The 26,056-nt window shown below is 43.1% G+C and overlaps 1 protein-coding gene across 1 annotated transcript in view; it reads right to left on the reverse strand.

Moving 5' to 3' along the window:
* Window positions 1-25,604, reverse strand: part of map3k13 (mitogen-activated protein kinase kinase kinase 13) — a 140,773-nt gene extending 115,169 nt beyond the window's left edge. The window contains exon 1 of the mRNA XM_031805623.1: window positions 25,522-25,604. The gene's annotated coding sequence lies outside the window, so the exon portion shown is untranslated. The remainder of the gene's footprint in view (window positions 1-25,521) is intronic.
* Window positions 25,605-26,056: the final 452 nt, after the last annotated feature.

Below are 26,056 nucleotides of genomic sequence, written 5' to 3' on the forward strand. Positions count from 1 at the left end.
ATCCCTGGTAATATGACTGGTAAATAGAATGAATACAACCTGTAACCCTGGTAACCCTGGTAATAAATAGAATGAATAGAACCTGTAACCCTGGTAATATGACTGGTAAATAGAATGAATAGAACCTCTAACCCTGGTAATATGACTGGTAAATAGAATGAACAGAACCTGTAACCCTGGTAATATGACTGGTAAATAGAATGAATAGAAACTCTGACCCTGGTAATATGACCCCCAGCCATCCACTCCCAGGAGGAGAACCACAACAACAAACCCCCAGCCATTCACTCCAAGGAGGAGAACTACAACAAACCTCCAGCCATCTACTCCCAGGAGGAGAACTACAACAAACCCCCAGCGATTCACTCCCAGGAGGAGAACTACAACAAACCTCCAGCCATCTACTCCCAGGAGGAGAACTACAACAAACCTCCAGCCATCCACTCCCAGGAGGAGAACTACAACAAACCTCCAGCCATCTACTCCCAGGAGGAGAACTACAACAAACCTCCAGCCATCTACTCCTAGGAGGAGAACCACAACAAACCTCCAGCCATCTACTCCCAGGAGGAGAACCACAACAAACCTCCAGCCATCCACTCCCAGGAGGAGAACTACAACAACAAACCTCCAGCCATCCACTCCCAGGAGGAGAACTACAACAACAAACCTCCAGCCATCTACTCCCAGGAGGAGAACTACAACAACAAACCCCCAGCCATCCACTCCCAGGAGGAGACCCACAACAACAAACCTCCAGCCATCCACTCCCAGGAGGAGACCCACAACAACAAACCCCCAGCCATCCACTCCCAGGAGGAGAACCACAACAACAAACCCCCAGCCATCCACTCCCAGGAGGAGAACTACAACAAACCTCCAGCCATCTACTCCCAGGAGGAGAACCACAACAACAAACCCCCAGCCATCCACTCCCAGGAGGAGAACTACAACAAACCTCCAACCATCTACTCCCAGGAGGAGAACTACAACAAACCTCCAGCCATCCACTCCTAGGAGGAGACCCACAACAACAAACCTCCAGCCATCCACTCCCAGGAGGAGACCCACAACAACAAACCTCCAGCCATCCACTCCCAGGAGGAGAACCACAACAAACCTCCAGCCATCCACTCCCAGGAGGAGACCCACAACAACAAACCTCCAGCCATCCACTCCCAGGAGGAGAATCACAACAACAAACCTCCAGCAATCCACAGATCAGATAGACACAGGAGAAACAGACAGATCCTCTGGAGAGACCATCTGGGCAGAGGGAGAGAGTGATAGTCTGCGTGGCAGTGTCAATGTGTAGCATAGCCTACATGGTAATCCTAAACACCATTGATTATAGGATAGCGTGCAGTTCCTTTTCTGGCTAACAGGACAGTTAAGCTATCATACTTACACAATTACAGAGTATACAGAATTACAGAGTATACAGAATTACAGAGCATAGCCTATATAACCCTCAATCACTCTGCCTGAGGATCAGAGGGGGAGGGTAAGTGAGAATGACAAGGATGTTATTGTGAATATCTAATGGAGAGAGAGAGACAGAGAGAGACAGAGAGAGACAGAAAGACAGACAGACAGAGAGACAGACAGAGACAGAGAGAGAGAGAGAGAGAGAGAGAGAGAGAGAGCGAGAGAGAGAGCGAGACACACAGACATACAGAGAGAGAGACAGAGAGAGAGAGACAGACAGACAGACAGAGAGAGGGACATGTACACAAACAACAAGTGTGCGGTTACAATTGGCAAAAAACACACACATTTCTTCACACAGGGTCGTGGGGTGAGACAGGGATACAGCTTAAGCCCCACCCTCTTCAACATTTACAGTGCCTTGCGAAAGTATTCGGCCCCCTTGAACTTTGCGACCTTTTGCCACATTTCAGGCTTCAAACATAAAGATATAAAACTGTATTTTTTTGTGAAGAATCAACAACAAGTGGGACACAATCATGAAGTGGAACGACATTTATTGGATATTTCGAACTTTTTTAACAAATCAAAAACTGAAAAATTGGGCGTGCAAAATTATTCAGCCCCTTTACTTTCAGTGCAGCAAACTCTCTCCAGAAGTTCAGTGAGGATCTCTGAATGATCCAATGTTGACCTAAATGACTAATGATGATAAATACAATCCACCTGTGTGTAATCAAGTCTCCGTATAAATGCACCTGCACTGTGATAGTCTCAGAGGTCCGTTAAAAGCGCAGAGAGCATCATGAAGAACAAGGAACACACCAGGCAGGTCCGAGATACTGTTGTGAAGAAGTTTAAAGCCGGATTTGGATACAAAAAGATTTCCCAAGCTTTAAACATCCCAAGGAGCACTGTGCAAGCGATAATATTGAGATGGAAGGAGTATCAGACCACTGCAAATCTACCAAGACCTGGCCGTCCCTCTAAACTTTCAGCTCATACAAGGAGAAGACTGATCAGAGATGCAGCCAAGAGGCCCATGATCACTCTGGATGAACTGCAGAGATCTACAGCTGAGGTGGGAGACTCTGTCCATAGGACAACAATCAGTCGTATATTGCACAAATCTGGCCTTTATGGAAGAGTGGCAAGAAGAAAGCCATTTCTTAAAGATATCCATAAAAAGTGTTGTTTACAGTTTGCCACAAGCCACCTGGGAGACACACCAAACATGTGGAAGAAGGTGCTCTGGTCAGATGAAACCAAAATTGAACTTTTTGGCAACAATGCAAAATGTTATGTTTGGCGTAAAAGCAACACAGCTCATCACCGCATCATGGTTTGGGCCTGCTTTTCTTCAGCAGGGACAGGGTAGATGGTTAAAATTGATGGGAAGATGGATGGAGCCAAATACATGACCATTCTGGAAGAAAACCTGATGGAGTCTGCAAAAGACCTGAGACTGGGACGGAGATTTGTCTTCCAACAAGACAATGATCCAAAACATAAAGCAAAATCTACAATGGAATGGTTAAAAAATAAACATATCCAGGTGTTAGAATGGCCAAGTCAAAGTCCAGACCTGAATCCAATCGAGAATCTGTGGAAAGAACTGAAAACTGCTGTTCACTAATGCTCTCCATCCAACCTCGCTGAGCTCGAGCTGTTTTGCAAGGAGGAATGGCAAAAAAATTCAGTCTCTCGATGTGCAAAACTGATAGAGACATACCCCAAGCGACTTACAGCTGTAATTGCAGCAAAAGGTGGCGCTACAAAGTATTAACTTAAGGGGGCTGAATAATTTTGCACGCCCAATTTTTCAGTTTTTGATTTGTTAAAAAAGTTTAAAATATCCAATAAATGTTGTTCCACTTCATGATTGTGTCCCACTTGTTGTTGATTCTTCACAAAAAAAATACAGTTTTATATCTTTATGTTTGAAGCCTGAAATGTGGCAAAAGGTCGCAAAGTTCAAGGGGGCCGAATACTTTCGCAAGGCATTGTATATCAACGAATTGGCGCGGGCACTAGAAAAGTCTGCAGCACCTGGCCTCACCCTACTAGAATCTGAAGTCAAATGTCTACTGTTTGCTGATGATCTGGTGCTTCTGTCACCAACCAAGGAGGGCCTACAGCAGCACCTAGATCTTCTGCACAGATTCTGTCAGACCTGGGCCCTGACAGTGAATCTCAGAAAGACCAAAATAATGGTGTTCCAAAAAGGTCCAGTCGCTAGGACCAAAAATACAAATTCCATCTACACACTGTTGCCCTAGAGCACACAAAAAACTATACATACCTTGGCCTAAACATCAGCGCCAAAGGGAATTTCCACAAACCTGTGAACGATCTGAGAGACAAGGCAAGAAGGGCATTCTATGCCATCAAAAGGAACATAAATTTCAACATACCAATTAGGATCTGGCTAAGAATAATTGAATCAGTCATAGAGCCCATTGCCCTTTATGGTTGTGTGGTCTGGGGTCCGCTCACCAACCAAGACTTCACAAAATGGGACAAAACACCAAATTGAGACTCTGCATGCAGAACTCTGCAAAAATATCCTCCGTGTACAACATAGAACACCAAATAATGCATGCAGAGCAGAATTAGGCCGATACCCACTAATTATCAAAATCCAGAAAAGAGCCGTTAAATTCTACAACCACCTAAAAGGAAGCGATTCCCAAACCTTCCATAACAAAGCCATCAACTACAGAGAGATGAACCTGGAGAAGAGTCCCCTAAGCAAGCTGGTCCTGGGGCTCTGTTCACAAACACAAACACACACTACAGAGCCCCAGGACAGCAGCACAATTAGACCCAACCAAATCATGAGAAAACAAAAAGATAATTACTTGACACATTGGAAAGAATTAACAAAAAAACAGAGCAAACTAGAATGCTATTTGGCCTTAAACAGAGAGTACACAGTGGCAGAATACCTGACCGCTGTGACTGACCCAAACTTAAGGAAAGCTTTGACTATGTACCGACTCAGTGAGCATAGCCTTGCTATTGAGAAAGGCCGCCGTAGGCAGACATGGCTCTCAAGAGAAGACCGGCTATGTGCTCACTGCCCACAAAATTAGGTGGAAACTGAGCTGCACTTCCTAAACTCCTGCACAATGTATGACCATATTAGAGAGACATATTTCCCTCAGATAACACAGATCCACAAAGAATTCGAAAAAACAAATCCAAGTTTAATAAACTTCCATATCTACTGGGTGAAATTCCACAGTGTGCCATCACAGCAGCAAGATTTGTGACCTGTTACCACAAGAAAAGGCAAACCAGTGAAGAACAAACACCATTGTAAATACAACCCATATTTATGCTTATTTATTTTCCCTTGTGTACTTTAACCATTTGTATATTGTTACAACACTGTGTGTATATATATATATATATATATATATATATAATATGACATTTGTAATGTCTTTATTGTTTTGAAACTTCTGTATGTGTAATGTTTACTGTTAATTTTTATTGTTTATTTCACTTTGTATATTATCTACCTCACTTGCTTTGGCAATGTTAACACATGTTTCCCATGCCAATAAAGCCCTTTGAATTGAAGAGACCGAGAGAGAGAGACACAGAGAGAGAGAGAAAGAGACAGAGAGACAGAGAGAGAGAGAGAGAAATAAAGGAGATGAGCCGAGATAGATTACTGTGTGAAGGGAGCAGAGAGAAGAGAAGAGAGGAGGATATGCTGCCTGCTGTTCAGAGCTGAGCTGCACATGGTGGCTGTTCTGTTCTTTTCTGTTGTTGTTGTTGAGGTGAAAGGGCACAGTGATACACTGAGTCATAATAGATTGGACAGGGACAATGGTGACAGAAATCCTTCCACTCCCCTTCACAAAGCACGAGCATGAGTGTACACACACAAAAACACCCACACACACACACACACACACACACACACAACATGTTTTATATATAGAGTTGAAGTCAGAAGTTTACGTACACCTTAGCCAAATACATTTAAACTCAGTTTTCGCAATTCCTCACATTTAATCCTAGTAAAGATTCCCTGTCTTAGGTCAGTTAGGATCACCATTTTACTTTAAGAATGTGAAATGTCAGAATAATAGTAGGGAGAATTATTTATTTCAGCTTTTATTTCTTTCATCACATTCCCAGTGGGTCAGAAGTTTACATACACTGAGTTAGTGTTTGGTAGCATCGGATTTAAATAGTTTAACTTGGGTCAAACGTTTCAGGTAGCCTTCCACAAGCTTCCCAGGATAAGTTGGGTGAATTTTGTCCCATTCCTCCTGACAGAGCTGGTGTAACTGAGTCAGGTTTGTAGTCCTCCTTGCTCGCACACGCTTTTTCACTTCTGCGCACAAATTTTCGACAGGATTGAGGTCAGGCTTTGTGATGGCCACTCCAATACCTTGACTTTGTTGTCCTTAAGCCATTTTGCCAGGACTTTGGAAGTATGTCTGATTTATTTTGATTTTCCCATGATGTCAAGCAAAGAGGCACTGAGTTTGAAGGTAGGCCTTGAAATATGTCCATTAATACTTCTCTAACCCTGGCTAAACCTGGACTATGTCATTAATACTTCTCTAACCCTGGATAAACCTGGACTATGTCATTAATACTTCTCTAACCCTGGCTAAACCTGGACTATGTCCATTAATACTTCTCTAACCCTGGCAAAACCTAGACTATGTCCATTAATACTTCTCTAACCCTGGCTAAACCTAGACTATGTCCATTAATACTTCTCTAACCCTGGCTAAACCTGGACTATGTCCATTAATACTTCTCTAACCCTGGCTAAACCTGGACTATGTCCATTAATACTTCTCTAACCCTGGCTAAACCTAGACTATGTCCATTAATACTTCTCTAACCCTGCTAAACCTCCCAAATGGCACCCTATTCCCTAGTGTACTACTTTTGACCAGGGCCCAGTCACCATGCCACCTCCACAAGCCCCTCCCATCCCCTTGCTGTCATCATGCCACCTCCACAAGCCACTCCCAACCCCTTGCAGTCACCATGCCACCTCCACAAGCCCCTCCCATCTCCTTGCTGTCGCCATGCCACCTCCACAAGCCCCTCCCATCCCCCTGCTGTCACCATGCCACCTCCACAAGCCACTCCCACCACCTTGCAGTCACCATGCCATCTCCACAAGCCCCTCCCATCCCCTTACTGTCACCATGCCACCTCCACAAGCCACTAACAACACCTTGCTGTCACCACACCTTATTGATGTCACTTCCCCTGCCCGGACAGATTGCTGGGATATGTGAGTTCCCTTCACAGGACAAACGGGTTGCCATGCAACCGCACCAGGTCGCAATTGTAAATGAGAACTTGTTCTCAACTTGCCTACCTGGTTAAATAAAGGTAAAATAAATAAATAAATAAATCCGAGGTAACCCTCTTTTCTGGGACAAAGAGTTCCCTTCAGGAGGATTCAACAGCAGATGAATCGACCTAATAGAACAGCAGATGAATCCTCCTGACAACAGCAGATGAATCCTCCTGACAACAGCAGATGAATCCTCCTGACAACAGCAGATGAATCCTCCTGATAGAACAGCAGATGAATCCTCCTGACAACAGCAGATGAATCCTCCTGATAGAACAGCAGATGAATCCTCCTGACAACAGCAGATGAATCCTCCTGACAACAGCAGATGAATCCTCCTGATAGAACAGCAGATGAATCCTCCTGATAGAACAGCTGATGAATCCTCCTGACAACAGCAGATGAATCCTCCTGACAACAGCAGATGAATCCTCCTGATAGAACAGCAGATGAATCCTCCTGACAACAGCAGATGAATCCTCCTGATAGAACAGCAGATGAATCCTCCTGACAACAGCAGATGAATCCTCCTGACAACAGCAGATGAATCCTCCTGATAGAACAGCAGATGAATCCTCCTGACAACAGCAGATGAATCCTCCTGACAACAGCAGATGAATCCTCCTGACAACAGCAGATGAATCCTCCTGATAGAACAGCAGATGAATCCTCCTGATAGAACAGCAGATGAATCCTCCTGACAACAGCAGATGAATCCTCCTGACAACAGCAGATGAATCCTCCTGACAACAGCAGATGAATCCTCCTGACAACAGCAGATGAATCCTCCTGACAACAGCAGATGAATCCTCCTGATAGAACAGCAGATGAATCCTCCTGATAGAACAGCTGATGAATCCTCCTGACAACAGCAGATGAATCCTCCTGATAGAACAGCAGATGAATCCTCCTGACAACAGCAGATGAATCCTCCTGACAACAGCAGATGAATCCTCCTGATAGAACAGCAGATGAATCCTCCTGACAACAGCAGATGAATCCTCCTGACAACAGCAGATGAATCCTCCTGACAACAGCAGATGAATCCTCCTGACAACAGCAGATGAATCCTCCTGACAACAGCAGATGAATCCTCCTGACAACAGGAGATGAATCCTCCTGACAACAGGAGATGAATCCTCCTGACAACAGCAGATGAATCCTCCTGATAGAACAGCAGATGAATCCTCCTGATAGAACAGCTGATGAATCCTCCTGACAACAGCAGATGAATCCTCCTGATAGAACAGCAGATGAATCCTCCTGACAACAGCAGATGAGTCCTCCTGACAACAGCAGATGAATCCTCCTGATAGAACAGCAGATGAATCCTCCTGACAACAGCAGATGAATCCTCCTGACAACAGCAGATGAATCCTCCTGACAACAGGAGATGAATCCTCCTGATAGAACAGCAGATGAATCCTCCTGACAACAGCAGATGAATCCTCCTGACAACAGCAGATGAATCCTCCTGACAACAGCAGATGAATCCTCCTGACAACAGGAGATGAATCCTCCTGACAACAGCAGATGAATCCTCCTGATAGAACAGCAGATGAATCCTCCTGATAGAACAGCAGATGAATCCTCCTGACAACAGCAGATGAATCCTCCTGACAACAGCAGATGAATCCTCCCGACAACAGGAGATGAATCCTCCTGACAACAGCAGATGAATCCTCCTGATAGAACAGCAGATGAATCCTCCTGATAGAACAGCAGATGAATCCTCCTGATAGAACAGCAGATGAATCCTCCTGATACAACAGCAGACGAATCCTCCTTATAGAACAGCAGATGAATCCTCCTGACAACAGCAGATGAATCCTCCTGACAACAGGAGATGAATCCTCCTGACAACAGCAGATGAATCCTCCTGATAGAACAGCAGATGAATCCTCCTGACAACAGCAGATGAATCCTCCTGACAACAGCAGATGAATCCTCCTGACAACAGCAGATGAATCCTCCTGACAACAGCAGATGAATCCTCCTGATAGAACAGCAGATGAATCCTCCTTATAGAACAGCAGATGAATCCTCCTGACAACAGCAGATGAATCCTCCTGACAACAGGAGATGAATCCTCCTGACAACAGCAGATGAATCCTCCTGATAGAACAGCAGATGAATCCTCCTGACAACAGCAGATGAATCCTCCTGACAACAGCAGATGAATCCTCCTGACAACAGCAGATGAATCCTCCTGACAACAGCAGATGAATCGTCCTGACAACAGCAGATGAATCCTCCTGATAGAACAGCAGATGAATCCTCCTGATAGAACAGCAGATGAATCCTCCTGACAACAGCAGATGAATCCTCCTGACAACAGGAGATGAATCCTCCTGATAGAACAGCAGATGAATCCTCCTGACAACAGCAGATGAATCCTCCTGACAACAGCAGATGAATCCTCCTGACAACAGCAGATGAATCCTCCTGATAGAACAGCAGATGAATCCTCCTGATAGAACAGCAGATAAATCCTCCTGACAACAGCAGATGAATCCTCCTGACAACAGCAGATGAATCCTCCTGATAGAACAGCAGATGAATCCTCCTGATAGAACAGCAGATGAATCCTCCTGACAACAGCAGATGAATCCTCCTGATAGAACAGCAGATGAATCCTCCTGACAACAGCAGATGAATCCTCCTGATAGAACAGCAGATGAATCCTCCTGACAACAGCAGATGAATCCTCCTGATAGAACAGCAGATGAATCCTCCTGACAACAGCTATTGAATCCTCCTGACAACAGCAGATGAATCCTCCTGACAACAGCAGATGAATCCTCCTGACAACAGCAGATGAATCCTCCTGACAACAGCAGATGAATCCTCCTGACAACAGCAGATGAATCCTCCTGATAGAACAGCAGATGAATCCTCCTGACAACAGCAGATGAAGCGCATCATTCAAACGAAGGCTGCAATGAATACTATTGGGACTGTAGCAACTGTGTTAGCATCAAAATACAGGGTGTTAGCTACATTTCTATTCAGGCGTTGATTGACATGGTATTGGACCAATAGTATTCGAGAAAATGTGAAAAAAACGGACCCCTCTGACACTGTACATTACATCGTGTCGTGTCCCGACGAGCATTATGCAACTCATTGTGTGGCGTACAACCTCTTTTCACCAGGAGTAACGCTTCTCTCTCAGATTAAAATCACGCTTAACCATATGCACTTGTAAGACATCTTCATTATTCATGATTTTCATTTAATGAGCATTAGTATGAATTTTATTATGGCTAATATTAAACACATTTTTCACGAGTAGGGCGCTAACAGCAATGTGTTTGTGTCAATAACACAAACACTGAATCAATCAATAATGAATTGCGTACGACTGTGGAGCAGAATCTTCAAAAGAATACCACTGTGCCAACCTCTGATCTGCATTTACACAAACAAACCCTTCACCTGCTGACAAAGAGCTTTCCTATTTTTGCTCTCACGTTTGCTGTGTTCACATGTTTTGAAAAACCTTTGCTGTGCCAACCTTTTCACGACCGCTTTATTCAATAATTGTAACGGCTTTCTTCCGTCGAAGGAGAGGAGGACCAAAATGCAGCGTGGTTAGAGTTCATGGTTTTTAATATGAGAAACTCACCATGAACACAATACAAAACAATAAACGTGGCAAAACCGAAACAGTCCTATCTGGTGCAGAGAACACAAAGACAGGAAACAACCACCCACAAACCCCAACACAAAACAAGCTACCTAAATATGGTTCCCAATCAGAGACAATGACTAACACCTGCCTCTGATTGAGAACCATATCAGGCCATACATAGAAACGGACAAACTAGACACACAACATAGAATGCCCACCCAGCTCACGTCCTGACCAACACTAAAACAAGGAAAACACAAGAACTATGGTCAGAACGTGACAATAATTGTGAAATCTCATGAGTGCAATAATGCTTGTCAATAACATGTGTTATCTATTAAAGTTGTTTGTAAATGACATGCTCTAACCAAAATTGAGAGGCAACATTCCTGCCTCTCTTTCTGCTGTTGATTGAAGAAGTGAAGAAAATGAACGGGACCAAAGTGCATAGTCGGTTCAGTGACCTTGAACAGCATTTCACCAAACTGCAATAGTTATGAACTATGTGGAATGTTTTGGACCATTGGCTTCCCTGTAAACAGGTACTGACAGTAGGCACGAGCCACCTCCCTCAGGCTCCTCTCTGCATTCACTTCCTCGTTAGCAGCCTATAGCTGTTCGGGAGTGGAGCGGTGCTTATTAGGCCCTTCCCCTTTCCAGACATTTCCTGTCAAAATAAAATTAAACGAGAGGTAGTTTTTTTATTCATGCAACATAATTTATAAGATAGTTCCAAGGAAATGGACTCACAAATGTGGATATAATTTCCATGTAATCCAACATAATGTTATTACCTATTTCATGGAAAGAGCAGGTTTTCATGGACACAGTGTGTATATGATGGAGTGAAAGGACAGATGAGAGTTACTAACTCTTATTAGTTGTAATATTTATTTTTATATTCATATTGTTGCTATATACAATAATTTACTAATGTTAAGTAGTTTATATAATTATTTATCTTGTGCTATTGGAAGTTGTTACATTAACCCATTCTCATGCTTTGTTCAGTAACATTATACAAAGAAGCATTGTTCCTTCCTCTCTCTCTTTGAACAGAATCCATCCCCTCTGAAAATAAAGTTTCCTACTTTGTGAAACTCATATATCTATCTATTTATTTATTAAGACATTATCAATGGTGAGTGTAAAGTTAATTACTTGTGAGTTCATCAATAGTTAATTTAATCAATAGTGCATTTTTCGAATCATCATCATCACTGCGTGCCATCATGACTCTCAAAAGCAGAGACAGAGACAAGTTTACTTGTGAAGCTAACATTAGCCCCGCCCTAAAACCCCTATTCAAATTCGACACAAACCTTACAATAGGTATGAAATGAGACATTACATAAACTCATTTTAGAGGTGATAAGTTGGACAAATCGGGAGAAAAAAGCAGTTTCCCCACACAACATATCTTCCCCTTTCACTATAGCCTTCGCTTCCCCATCCGCCATGTTGTGACGGGCAGCATGGAGGTCTCGGCTTTACAATGGTATTATTATTACACTTCACCTGGAAGTATTTGGCGCTAAAATAAGGTCAAGTGTGAATGTGGTTTGGTTTTGACTAGCTAGTTAGCTAACGTAAAGTTATACCAGTATGATTAGAACTACCCTTGGCTAAGTAGCTAACCAACAAGCAAGGAAAGCTAGCTAGCCAAGTAAGGTTTTTCACTCTAAGGCTGAAGTGTGTAAACTGCTGATCTAGACAGTTGCATGTAATCAGAGCAAACACATATGCACAAATAAACTAAGTTAGCGAACTTCCTTGGCTGCTACGATAGCCAATTAGCCTTAGCCAACATAAGATTAAAACCAACTAACTTTGGGAAACTGCCACGGTACTCACGTTAATGTGCAGTGTACAGACCTAGCTACGGTAAGACGAGGTAGACCAATTTTAGACAGGACAAACACTGCAGTTAGCTACTCTACATTTCCCCGAAGAACAACCAAGACCTCACAAAACATAGCCGAGAAAACAAAGTGTTTTGTTAAGAAACAATAAGCTAGTTATGTACCCCATATAGTAAACGGTTGAACCCCAAACGTATATGCCAACAGAACCTCAGTTGTCCATGCTAGCATCAACTCACCAGACTGACACCATCGCTGTTTCAGACATGTGTAGAATAAATTCCAGCTCCGACATAAACTCTTTTTCCTGCTGTCGTGTCATTCTTAGAATCCAAATTTGTGCTGACTGATCAACAGGACTAACTATGTTACGTATCTACCTGTTGTAGTGTTGTTGTAATAGGACTAACTATCTTACCTATAATAACCTGTCATAGTGTTGTTGTAATAGGACTAACTACGTTACCTATAATAACCTGTCATAGTGTTGTTGTAATAGGACTAACTATGTTACCTATAATAACCTGTCATAGTGTTGTTGTAATAGGACTAACTACGTTACTTATAATAACCTGAAATAGTGTTGTTGTAATAGGACTAACTATCTTACCTATAATAACCTGTCTGTAACGGCGTTCTTCGTTTGTCGAAAGAGAGTCGGACCGAAATGCAGCGTGGTGGTTAATCATGATCTTTAATAAAGAAAACGGCGATACATGAAATAACTTATAAATACAAAAACAACAAACGGAACGTGAAACCTAATTACAGCCTATCTGGTGAACACTACACAGAGACAGGAACAATCACCCACGAAAGACAAAGCGAAACTCAGGCTACCTAGATACGGTTCCCAATCAGAGGCAACGAGAAGCACCTGACTGCTGATTGAGAACCGCCTCAGGCAGCCAAGCCTATACAACACCCCTAATCAGCCGCGATCCCAAATACTCCAAACCCCAATACGAAATACAATAACATAAACCCCTGTCACACCCTGGCCTGACCAAATATATAACGAAAACACAAAATACAATGACCAAGGCGTGACACTGTCATAGTGTTGTTGTAATAGGACTAACTATGTTACCTATAATAACCTGTCATAGTGTTGTTGTAATAGGACTAACTACGTTACCTATAATAACCTGTCATAGTGTTGTTGTAATAGGACTAACTACGTTACCTATAATAACCTGTCATAGTGTTGTTGTAATAGGACTAACTATGTTACCTATAATAACCTGTCATAGTGTTGTTGTAATAGGACTAACTACGTTACCTATAATAACCTGTCATAGTGTTGTTGTAATAGGACTAACTATGTTACCTATAATAACCTGTCATGGTGTTGTTGTAATAGGACTAACTACGTTACCTATAATAACCTGTCATAGTGTTGTTGTAATAGGACTAACTATCTTACCTATAATAACCTGTCATAGTGTTGTTGTAATAGGACTAACTATCTTACCTATAATAACCTGTCATAGTGTTGTTGTAATAGGACTAACTATGTTACCTATAATAACCTGTCATAGTGTTGTTGTAATAGGACTAACTACGTTACCTATAATAACCTGTCATGGTGTTGTTGTAATAGGGCTAACTAAGCTACCTCGAGCAGTCACAGATAGTTAAATAGTTGCTACCCGGGCTATCTGCACTGAGCCTTTCTACACTAACTTTTTGGACTCATCACATATGCTGCTGTTACTGTTTATCTGCCACTTTATTGCTAGTTAAATGTACCGTATCTACATCAACTACTTTGTACCCATGTAAATCGACTTGGTATCGGTACCCCGTGGAAACAGTGCATTCGGAAAGTATTCTGACCCCTTGACTTTTTCTACATGTTTTTAAGTTACAGCTTTATTCTAAAATTGATTAAATAAATAAAAATCCTCATCAATCTACACAATACCCATAATGACATCACAATACCCCATAATGACATCACAATACCCATAATGACATCACAATACCCCATAATGACATCACAATACCCATAATGACATCACAATACCCATAATGACATCACAATACCCATAATGACATCACAATACCCCATAATGACATCACAATACCCATAATGACATCACAATACCCATAATGACATCACAATACCCCATAATGACATCACAATACCCCATAATGACATCACAATACCCCATAATGGCATCACAATACCCATAATGACATCACAATACCCCATAATGACAACACAATACCCCATAATGGCATCACAATACCCCATAATGGCATCACAATACCCCATAATGACATCACAATACCCCATAATGACATCACAATACCCATAATGACATCACAATACCCCATAATGACATCACAATACCCCATAATGACATCACAATACCCCATAATGACATCACAATACCCATAATGACATCACAATACCCCATAATGACATCACAATACCCATAATGACATCACAATACCCCATAATGACATCACAATACCCCATAATGACATCACAATACCCCATAATGACATCACAATACCCCATAATGGCATCACAATACCCATAATGACATCACAATACCCCATAATGACAACACAATACCCCATAATGGCATCACAATACCCCATAATGGCATCACAATACCCCATAATGACAACACAATACCCCATAATGGCATCACAATACCCATAATGACATCACAATACCCCATAATGACAACACAATACCCCATAATGACATCACAATACCCATAATGACATCACAATACCCCATAATGACAACACAATACCCCATAATGACATCACAATACCCCATAATGGCATCACAATACCCATAATGACATCACAATACCCCATAATGACATCACAATACCCCATAATGACATCACAATACCCATAATGACATCACAATACCCCATAATGACATCACAATACCCCATAATGACATCACAAGGATGATAAATGGAAACAGGATGCACATGAGCTCAATTTTGAGTCTCATAGCAAAGGGAATGAATACTTATGTAAATAAGATGTTGAATTTAAAACAAAATAATATTTGAGAGAAAAAACAGAAAAAAACATAGTGTTGTTGTAATAGGACTAACTACGTTACCTATAATAACCTGTCATAGTGTTGTTGTAATAGGACTAACTATCTTACCTATAATAACCTGTCATAGTGTTGTTGTAATAGGACTAACTATCTTACCTATAATAACCTGTCATAGTGTTGTTGTAATAGGACTAACTACGTTACCTATAATAACCTGTCATAGTGTTGTTGTAATAGGACTAACTATCTTACCTATAATAACCTGTCATAGTGTTGTTGTAATAGGACTAACTATCTTACCTATAATAACCTGTCATAGTGTTGTTGTAATAGGACTAACTACGTTACCTATAATAACCTGTCATAGTGTTGTTGTAATAGGACTAACTACGTTACCTATAATAACCTGTCATGGTGTTGTTGTAATAGGGCTAACTAAGCTACCTCGAGCAGTCACAGATAGTTAAATAGTTGCTACCCGGGCTATCTGCACTGAGCCTTTCTACACTAACTTTTTGGACTCATCACATATGCTGCTGTTACTGTTTATCTGCCACTTTATTGCTAGTTAAATGTACCGTATCTACATCAACTACTTTGTACCCATGTAAATCGACTTGGTATCGGTACCCCGTGGAAACAGTGCATTCGGAAAGTATTCTGACCCCTTGACTTTTTCTACATGTTTTTAAGTTACAGCTTTATTCTAAAATTGATTAAATAAATAAAAATCCTCATCAATCTACACAATACCCATAATGACATCACAATACCCCATAATGACATCACAATACCCATAATGACATCACAATACCCCATAATGACATCACAATACCCATAATGACATCACAATACCCATAATGACAACACAATACCCCATAATGACAACACAATACCCCATAATGACATCACAATACCCATAATGACAACACAATACCCCATAATGACAACACAATACCCCATAATGACATCACAATACCCATAAGGACATCACAATACCCATAATGACATCACAATACCCCATAATGACATCACAATACCCCATAATGGCATCACAATACCCATAATGACATCACAATACCCCATAATGACATCACAATACCCATAATGACATCACAATACCCCATAATGACATCACAATACCCCATAATGGCATCACAATACCCATAATGACATCACAATACCCCATAATGACATCACAATACCCCATAATGACATCACAATACCCATAATGACATCACAATACCCCATAATGACATCACAATACCCCATAATGACATCACAATACCCATAATGACATCACAATACCCATAATGACATCACAATACCCCATAATGACATCACAATACCCATAATGACATCACAATACCCCATAATGACATCACAATACCCCATAATGACATCACAATACCCATAATGACATCACAATACCCATAATGACATCACAATACCCCATAATGACATCACAATACCGCATAATGACATCACAATACCCCATAATGACATCACAATACCCCATAATGACAATACGAATGTTTTTTTCTGTTTTTTCTCTCAAATATTATTTTGTTTTAAATTCAACATCTTATTTACATAAGTATTCATTCCCTTTGCTATGAGACTCAAAATTGAGCTCATGTGCATCCTGTTTCCATTTATCATCCTTGAGATGTTTCTACAACTTGACTGGAGTCCACCTGTGGTAAATTCAATTGATTGGACGTGATTTGGAAAGGCACACACCTGTCTATATAAGGTCCCACAGTTGACTTCTGCTAAAAAGTTCTGCAGCATTGTAGGTCCCCAAGAACACAGTGGCCTCCATCATTCTTAAATGGAAGAAGTTTGGAACCACTCTGACAGGGCTTCGGAGTTCCTCTGTGGAGATGGGAGAACCTTCCAGAAGTACAACCTTCTCTGCAGCACTCCACCAATTAGGTTGTTATGTTAGTGGCCAGACGGAAGACACTCCTCCGTAAAAGGCACATGACAGCCCGCTTGGAGTTTTCCAAAAGGCACCTAAAGGACTCTCAGACCATGAGAAACAAGATTCTTCAGTCTGATGAAACCAAGATTGAACTCTTTCCAGCGGAGGAAACCTGGCACCATCCCTATGGTGAAGCATGGTGGAGGCAGCATCATGTTGTGGTGATGTTCTTCCACAGCAGGGACTAGGAGACTAGTCAGGATCGAGGGAAAGATGAATGGAGCAAAGTACAGAGAGATCCTTGATGAAAACCTGTTCCCGAGCGCTCAGGACCTCAGACTGGGGTGAAGGTTCACCGTCCAACAGGACAACAACCCTAAGCACATAGCCAAGACAACGCAGGAGTGGCTTCGGGACAAGTCTCTGAATGTCCTTGAGTGGCCCAGCCAGAGCCCGGACTTGAACCCGATCGAACATCTCTGGAGAGACCTGAAAATAACTGTGCAGCAATGCTCCCCATCCAACCTGACAGAGCTTGAGAGGATCTGCAGAGAAGAATGGGAGAAACTCCCCAAATACAGATGTGCCAAGCTTGTAGCGTCAAACCCAAGTAGACTCAATGCTGTAATTACTGCCGAAGGTGCTTCAACAAAGTATTGAGTAAAGGTTCTGAATACTAATGTAAATATGATATTTCAGATTTTTTTATTTTATAAATTGCAACAAAAAAAGATTTTCCTTTGTCATTAGGAGATATTGGATGTACACAGCTCAAAAAAATAAAGGGAACACTTAAACAACACAATGTAACTCCAAGTCAATCACACTTCTGTGAAATCAAACTGTCCACTTAGGAAGCAACACTGATTGACAATACATTCCACGTGCTGTTGTGCAAATGGAATAGACAACAGGTGGAAATTATAGGCAATTAGCAAGACACCCCCAATAAAGGAGTGGTTCTGCAGGTGATAACCACAGACCAGTTCCTATGCTTCCTGGCTGATGTGTTGGTCACTTTTGAATGCTGGCAATGCTTTCACTCTAGTGGTAGCATGAGACGGAGTCTACAACCCACACAAGTGGCTCAGGTAGTGCAGCTCATCCAGGATGGAACATCAATGCGAGCTGTGAAGGTTTGCTGTGTCTGTCAGCGTAGTGTCCAGAGCATGGAGGCGCTACCAGGAGACAGGCCAGTACATCAGGAGACATGGAGCAGGCCGTAGGAGGGCAACAACCCAGCAGCAGGACCGCTACCTCCACCTTTGTGCAAGGAGGAGCAGGAGGAGCACTGCCAGAGCCCTGCAAAATGACCTCCAGCAGGCCACAAATGTGCATGTGTCTGCTCAAACAGTCAGAAACAGACTCCATGAGGGTGGTATGAGGGCACGACGTCCACAGGTGGGGGTTGTGCTTACAGCCCAACACCGTGCAGGACGTTTGGCATTTGCCAGAGAACACCAAGATAGGCAAATTCGCCACTGGCGCCCTGTGCTCTTTCACAGATTAAAGCAGGTTCACACTGAGCACATGTGACAGACATGACAGTCTGGAGACGCCGTGGAGAACGTTCTGCTGCCTGCAACATCCTCCAGCATGACCGGTTTGGCGATAGGTCAGTCATAGTGTGGGGTGGCATTTCTTTGGGGGGCCGCACAGCCCTCCATGTGCTCGCCAGAGGTAGCCTGACTGCCATTAGGTACCGAGATGAGATCCTCAGACCCCTTGTGAGACCATATGCTGGTGCGGTTGGCCCTGGGTTCCTCCTAATGCAAGACCATGCTAGACCTCATGTGGCTGGAGTGTGTCAGCAGTTCCTGCAAGAGGAAGGCATTGATGCTATGGACTGGCCCGCCCGTTCCCCAGACCTGAATCCAATTGAGCACATCTGGGACATCATGTCTCGCTCCATCCACCAACGCCACATTGCACCACAGACTGTCCAGGAGTTGGCGGATGCTTTAGTCCAGGTCTGGGAGGAGATCCCTCAGGAGACCATCCGCCAACTCATCAGGAGCATGCCCAGGCGTTGTAGGGAGGTCATACAGGCACGTGGAGGCCACACACACTAGCCTCATTTTGACCTCTTTTAAGGACATTACATCAAAGTTGGATCAGCCTGTAGTGTGGTTTTCCAATTTAATTTTGAGTGTGACTCCAAATCCAGACCTCCATGGGTTGATAAATTTGATTTCCATTGATAATTTTTGTGTGATTTTGTTGTCAGCACATTCAACTATGTAAAGAAAAAGTATTTCATAAGAATATTTCATTCATTCAGATCTAGGATGTGTTATTTTAGTGTTCCCTTCATTTTTTTTGAGCAGTGTATATTGATGAGGACACATTTTTTTTTTTTTAAAGGATAACGTAACAAAATGTGGAAAAAGTCCATTGGTCTGAATACTTTCCAAATGCACCGTATATACTGTATATAACCAATTATTATTACATTTATTATTACCTGTTTAACTTTTATATTATTTCTCTATTATTTGTCTCTGCATTGTCGGGAAGAGCCCGTAACTAAGCATTTCACTGTTAGTCTACACCTGTTGTTTACCAAGCTTGTGACAAATACAATTTCATTTGATTTGCTCTGATCGTCACGTTTGAAGCCAGTCAGTTGTTTTGGTTTTGTCAAGACAGACAACACCCCCCCCCCCCCCCCCCTGATATGTTCTGTCTTCACCAGTATTGACTATCCTCCTGCCATAGGTAAACACAGACAACACCCCCCCCCCCCCTGATAGGTTCAGTCTTCACCAGTGTTGAGTATCCTCCTGCCATAGGTAAACAAAGACAATACCCCCCCCCCCCCCTGATAGGTTCAGTCTTCACCAGTGTTGAGTATCCTCCTGCCATAGGTAAACACAGACAACACCCCCCCCCCCCCCTGATAGGTTCAGTCTTCACCAGTGTTGAGTATCCTCCTGCCATAGGTAAACACAGATAACACCCCCCCGCCCCCCTGATAGGTTCAGTCTTCACCAGTGTTGAGTATCCTCCTGCCATAGGTAAACACAGACAACACCCCCCCCCCCTGATAGGTTCAGTCTTCACCAGTGTTGAGTATCCTCCTGCCATAGGTAAACACAGACAACACCCCCCCTGATAGGTTCAGTCTTCACCAGTGTTGAGTATCCTCCTGCCATAGGTAAACACAGACAACACCCCCCCCCCCCTGATAGGTTCAGTCTTCACCAGTGTTGAGTATCCTCCTGCCATAGGTAAACACAGACAACACCCCCCCCCCTGATAGGTTCAGTCTTCACCAGTGTTGAGTCTCCTCCTGTGATAGGTAAACACAGACAATACCTCCCCCCCTGATAGGTTCAGTCTTCACCAGTGTTGAGTATCCTCCTGTGATAGGTAAACACAGACAACACCTCCCCCCCTGATAGGTTCAGTCTTCACCAGTGTTGAGTATCCTCCTGTGATAGGTAAACACAGACAATACCTCCCCCCCTGATAGGTTCAGTCTTCACCAGTGTTGAGTATCCTCCTGTGATAGGTAAACACAGACAATACCCCCCCCCCCCCCCCCCCCCTGATAGGTTCTGTCTTCACCACAGTGTCAGAGTGTGTCAGTGAATGAGCGTGTGTGTCTTCCATCCTACATTAGGCTGATTGTTCTGTGACCTGTAACTGCACCCTGGGCTCGGTGTTCACCAAACTGAAACCAGACAGATCTCTGTCACATGAAGACATTCACTCCACATTCTCACTGAGCAGAATTAGGAAATACAACGCTACCCTCACAACAACAGCAAGACAGCACCCAGGCATCTTGCACTCAAGCATTCAGCACTCAGGCATCCTGCACTCAGGCATCCTGCACTCAGGCATCCTGCACTCAGGCATCCTGCACTCAGGCATCCTGCACTCAGGCATTCAGCACTCAGGCATTCAGCACTCAGGCATCCTGCACTCAGGCATCCTGCACCCAGGCATCCTGCACTCAGGCATTCAGCACTCAGGCATCCTCCACTCAGGCATTCAGCACTCAGGCATCCTGCACTCAGGCATCCTGCACTCAGGCATTCAGCACTCAGGCATCCTGCACTCAGGCATTCAGCACTCAGGCATTCAGCACTCAGGCATTCAGCACTCAGGCATCCTGCACTCAGGCATTCAGCACTCAGGCATTCAGCACTCAGGCATTCAGCACTCAGGCATCCTGCACTCATGCATCCTGCACTCATGCATCCTGCACTCAGGCATCCTGCACTCAGGCATTCAGCACTCAGGCATTCAGCACTCAGGCATTCAGCACTCAGGGATCCTGCACTCAGGCATTCAGCACTCAGGCATCCTGCACTCAGGCATTCAGCACTCAGGCAATCAGGACTCAGGCATCCTGCACTCAGGCATTCAGCACTCAGGCATCCTGCACTCAGGCATCCTGCACTCAGACATTCAGCACTCTGGCATCCTGCACTCAGGCATTCAGCACCCAGGCATTCAGCACCCAGGCATTCAGCACTCAGGCATCCTGCACTCAGGCATTCAGCACTCAGGCATCGGAACGGTAATCCCCATAGTTCCTCTCCTTGAGCCAAGACAGGTTGTCTGCCTTCTCATAAAACTACAGGATTCTTCCTCAGACATGTACAGCACATAAAAGTACATGAGAGAGAATACTGTATATGAACTAGAGGTAAAATACAACAATAATTGTACAACTGAAATAAAGCAGAACAGAGTTCTGATTAAAAGAAAACGAGTTATTTCTACAACAATATGTTCCCTATCGAAGTTCTGCAAAGTTCTGCCCATAAAGCATCAATAGAACTGGTCATAAAACCCATTCATTCATACATACAGTACAGCTCTGCTGTTCACCGTTGACCTCTCACATTGTTATCCTCTAATTATTATCTATTAGGCTACATTTCAAAACATAATTATTGATTACATAATATATAATATGAATTTGTCCATATTCATACTTTCTATACTTAGACTACTGTTCTGGGACCTACAGTATATATAGCCTACTCAGACTGCTGTTCTGGGACCTACAGTATATATAGCCTACTCAGACTGCTGTTCTGGGACCTACAGTATATATAGCCTACTCAGACTGCTGTTCTGTGACCTACAGTATATATAGCCTACTCAGACTGCTGTTCTGGGACCTACAGTATATATAGCCTACTCAGACTGCTGTTCTGGGAACTACAGTATATATAGCCTACTCAGACTGCTGTTCTGTGACCTACAGTATATATAGCCTACTCAGACTGCTGTTCTGTGACCTACAGTATATATAGCCTACTCAGACTGCTGTTCTGGGAACTACAGTATATATAGCCTACTCAGACTGCTGTTCTGGGACCTACAGTATATATAGCCTACTCAGACTGCTGTTCTGGGACCTACAGTATATATAGCCTACTCAGACTGCTGTTCTGGGACCTACAGTATATATAGCCTACTCAGACTGCTGTTCTGGGACCTACAGTATATATAGCCTACTCAGACTGCTGTTCTGGGACCTACAGTATATATAGCCTACTCAGACTGCTGTTCTGGGACCTACAGTATATATAGCCTACTCAGACTGCTGTTCTGGGACCTACAGTATATATAGCCTACTCAGACTGCTGTTCTGTGACCTACAGTATATATAGCCTACTCAGACTGCTGTTCTGTGACCTACAGTATATATAGCCTACTCAGACTGCTGTTCTGGGACCTACAGTATATATAGCCTACTCAGACTGCTGTTCTGGGACCTACAGTATATATAGTCTACTCAGACTGCTGTTCTGGGACCTACAGTATATATAGCCTACTCAGACTGCTGTTCTGGGACCTACAGTATATATAGCCTACTCAGACTGCTGTTCTGGGACCTACAGTATATATAGCCTACTCAGACTGCTGTTCTGGGACCTACAGTATATATAGCCTACTCAGACTGCTGTTCTGGGACCTACAGTATATATAGCCTACTCAGACTGCTGTTCTGGGACCTACAGTATATATAGCCTACTCAGACTGCTGTTCTGTGACCTACAGTATATATAGCCTACTCAGACTGCTGTTCTGTGACCTACAGTATATATAGCCTACTCAGACTGCTGTTCTGGGACCTACAGTATATATAGCCTACTCAGACTGCTGTTCTGGGACCTACAGTATATATAGTCTACTCAGACTGCTGTTCTGGGACCTACAGTATATATAGCCTACTCAGACTGCTGTTCTGGGACCTACAGTATATATAGCCTACTCAGACTGCTGTTCTGGGACCTACAGTATATATAGCCTACTCAGACTGCTGTTCTGTGACCTACAGTATATATAGCCTACTCAGACTGCTGCTCTGTGACCTACAGTATATATAGCCTACTCAGACTGCTGTTCTGTGACCTACAGTATATATAGCCTACTCAGACTGCTGTTCTGTGACCTACAGTATATATAGCCTACTCAGACTGCTGTTCTGTGACCTACAGTATATATAGCCTACTCAGACTGCTGTTCTGTGACCTACAGTATATATAGCCTACTCAGACTGCTGTTCTGTGACCTACAGTATATATAGCCTACTCAGACTGCTGTTCTGGGACCTACAGTATATATAGCCTACTCAGACTGCTGTTCTGGGACCTACAGTATATATAGCCTACTCAGACTGCTGTTCTGTGACCTACAGTATATATAGCCTACTCAGACTGCTGTTCTGTGACCTACAGTATATATAGCCTACTCAGACTGCTGTTCTGGGACCTACAGTATATATAGCCTACTCAGACTGCTGTTCTGGGACCTACAGTATATATAGCCTACTCAGACTGCTGTTCTGGGACCTACAGTATATATAGCCTACTCAGACTGCTGTTCTGTGACCTACAGTATATATAGCCTACTCAGACTGCTGTTCTGGGACCTACAGTATATATAGCCTACTCAGACTGCTGTTCTGGGAACTACAGTATATATAGCCTACTCAGACTGCTGTTCTGTGACCTACAGTATATATAGCCTACTCAGACTGCTGTTCTGTGACCTACAGTATATATAGCCTACTCAGACTGCTGTTCTGGGAACTACAGTATATATAGCCTACTCAGACTGCTGTTCTGGGACCTACAGTATATATAGCCTACTCAGACTGCTGTTCTGGGACCTACAGTATATATAGCCTACTCAGACTGCTGTTCTGGGACCTACAGTATATATAGCCTACTCAGACTGCTGTTCTGGGACCTACAGTATATATAGCCTACTCAGACTGCTGTTCTGGGACCTACAGTATATATAGCCTACTCAGACTGCTGTTCTGTGACCTACAGTATATATAGCCTACTCAGACTGCTGTTCTGGGACCTACAGTATATATAGCCTACTCAGACTGCTGTTCTGGGACCTACAGTATATATAGTCTACTCAGACTGCTGTTCTGGGACCTACAGTATATATAGCCTACTCAGACTGCTGTTCTGGGACCTACAGTATATATAGCCTACTCAGACTGCTGTTCTGTGACCTACAGTATATATAGCCTACTCAGACTGCTGTTCTGGGACCTACAGTATATATAGCCTACTCAGACTGCTGTTCTGGGACCTACAGTATATATAGCCTACTCAGACTGCTGTTCTGTGACCTACAGTATATATAGCCTACTCAGACTGCTGTTCTGTGACCTACAGTATATATAGCCTACTCAGACTGCTGTTCTGGGACCTACAGTATATATAGCCTACTCAGACTGCTGTTCTGGGACCTACAGTAAAACAAATGTACAGTGGATTTGTACCTATAACGAATAGGACACAGAATACATGTATAAATCTGCAAGATTGTCATGTTTTCCCAGTAACGTGCATCGTAATGTTCCAGTTCGTTACATAACTAGCCGTTGAGCAGCATAGCAGCCACCCCTCTCTCTGAGGATGACTGACCGGTGTCTACAGAGTGGGATGTAAAAACAAAGCCAGGACAGTACAGCTCCAGTGCGTATATGCGTAATAACAACGTTGTAACACAATGCAAGTCAACGATTCATTATATTTTCCGAAATAATATGTCAAATAAAATGCTCAAATAAAATCTCGTCTATTTTGTTCCAAGACCGCACAGCTCGCCTGCGGTTTGATGCCAGGCGTCAGCAGCACCGGATAGATAAGACTACACAGAAAGAAAGACACGTCTTGCCACTAATAACACCCGAACAAAATGTTGCCTCAAACAACATGAATAACTTTACAGGGTATACGTCTACATTCACATATTCAGTTATTTTCTTGTAAAAACTGCAAGTAACCGTACCGTTTTCAATTCGATCTGACAGCCCTCCTGTTCTTCGCTCCGTCCGACTATTTACTGTAATCCAATGGTTTAATCCAAATCTGGTGAGCTGGAACGTCACATCCGTGTTTTCTGACTCGTAGAGACCCCCTCTCCGGAGTGGGCGGTAAATGCTGACGTGGAGTGTCTCAATGTGGGCGTGTCAACAGAAGTGGCCGTGTCAACAGAAGTGGGTGTATTTCAAGCGAATAAGCTTATTGGGCAGGTTTGTTGTCACTCAAGACCGTTTCGGGTGGCCGCTTGTTATGCTGTGTTCGAAATATTCAGTGAGCCTTCTTCGTGGTCTTGTACAGCATGGTCTTGTATTTACTTTTATGAAAATGAATTTTTCCATTAGCACAATTAGATTTATCAGGTAATATTATTTTTCTTTATCTTTATTATGGTTAAGGAAACCGAGCAGCACATTCTCCCATAACAAACAAAAGTCATCAAGAATATTAACAATGATAAAACTGTGAATATCTTTCCATAATTGTTTAACATGTAGATAATG

Source organism: Oncorhynchus kisutch, linkage group LG26 (genome assembly GCF_002021735.2).
Source record: "Oncorhynchus kisutch isolate 150728-3 linkage group LG26, Okis_V2, whole genome shotgun sequence".
Taxonomy (NCBI): domain Eukaryota; kingdom Metazoa; phylum Chordata; class Actinopteri; order Salmoniformes; family Salmonidae; genus Oncorhynchus; species Oncorhynchus kisutch.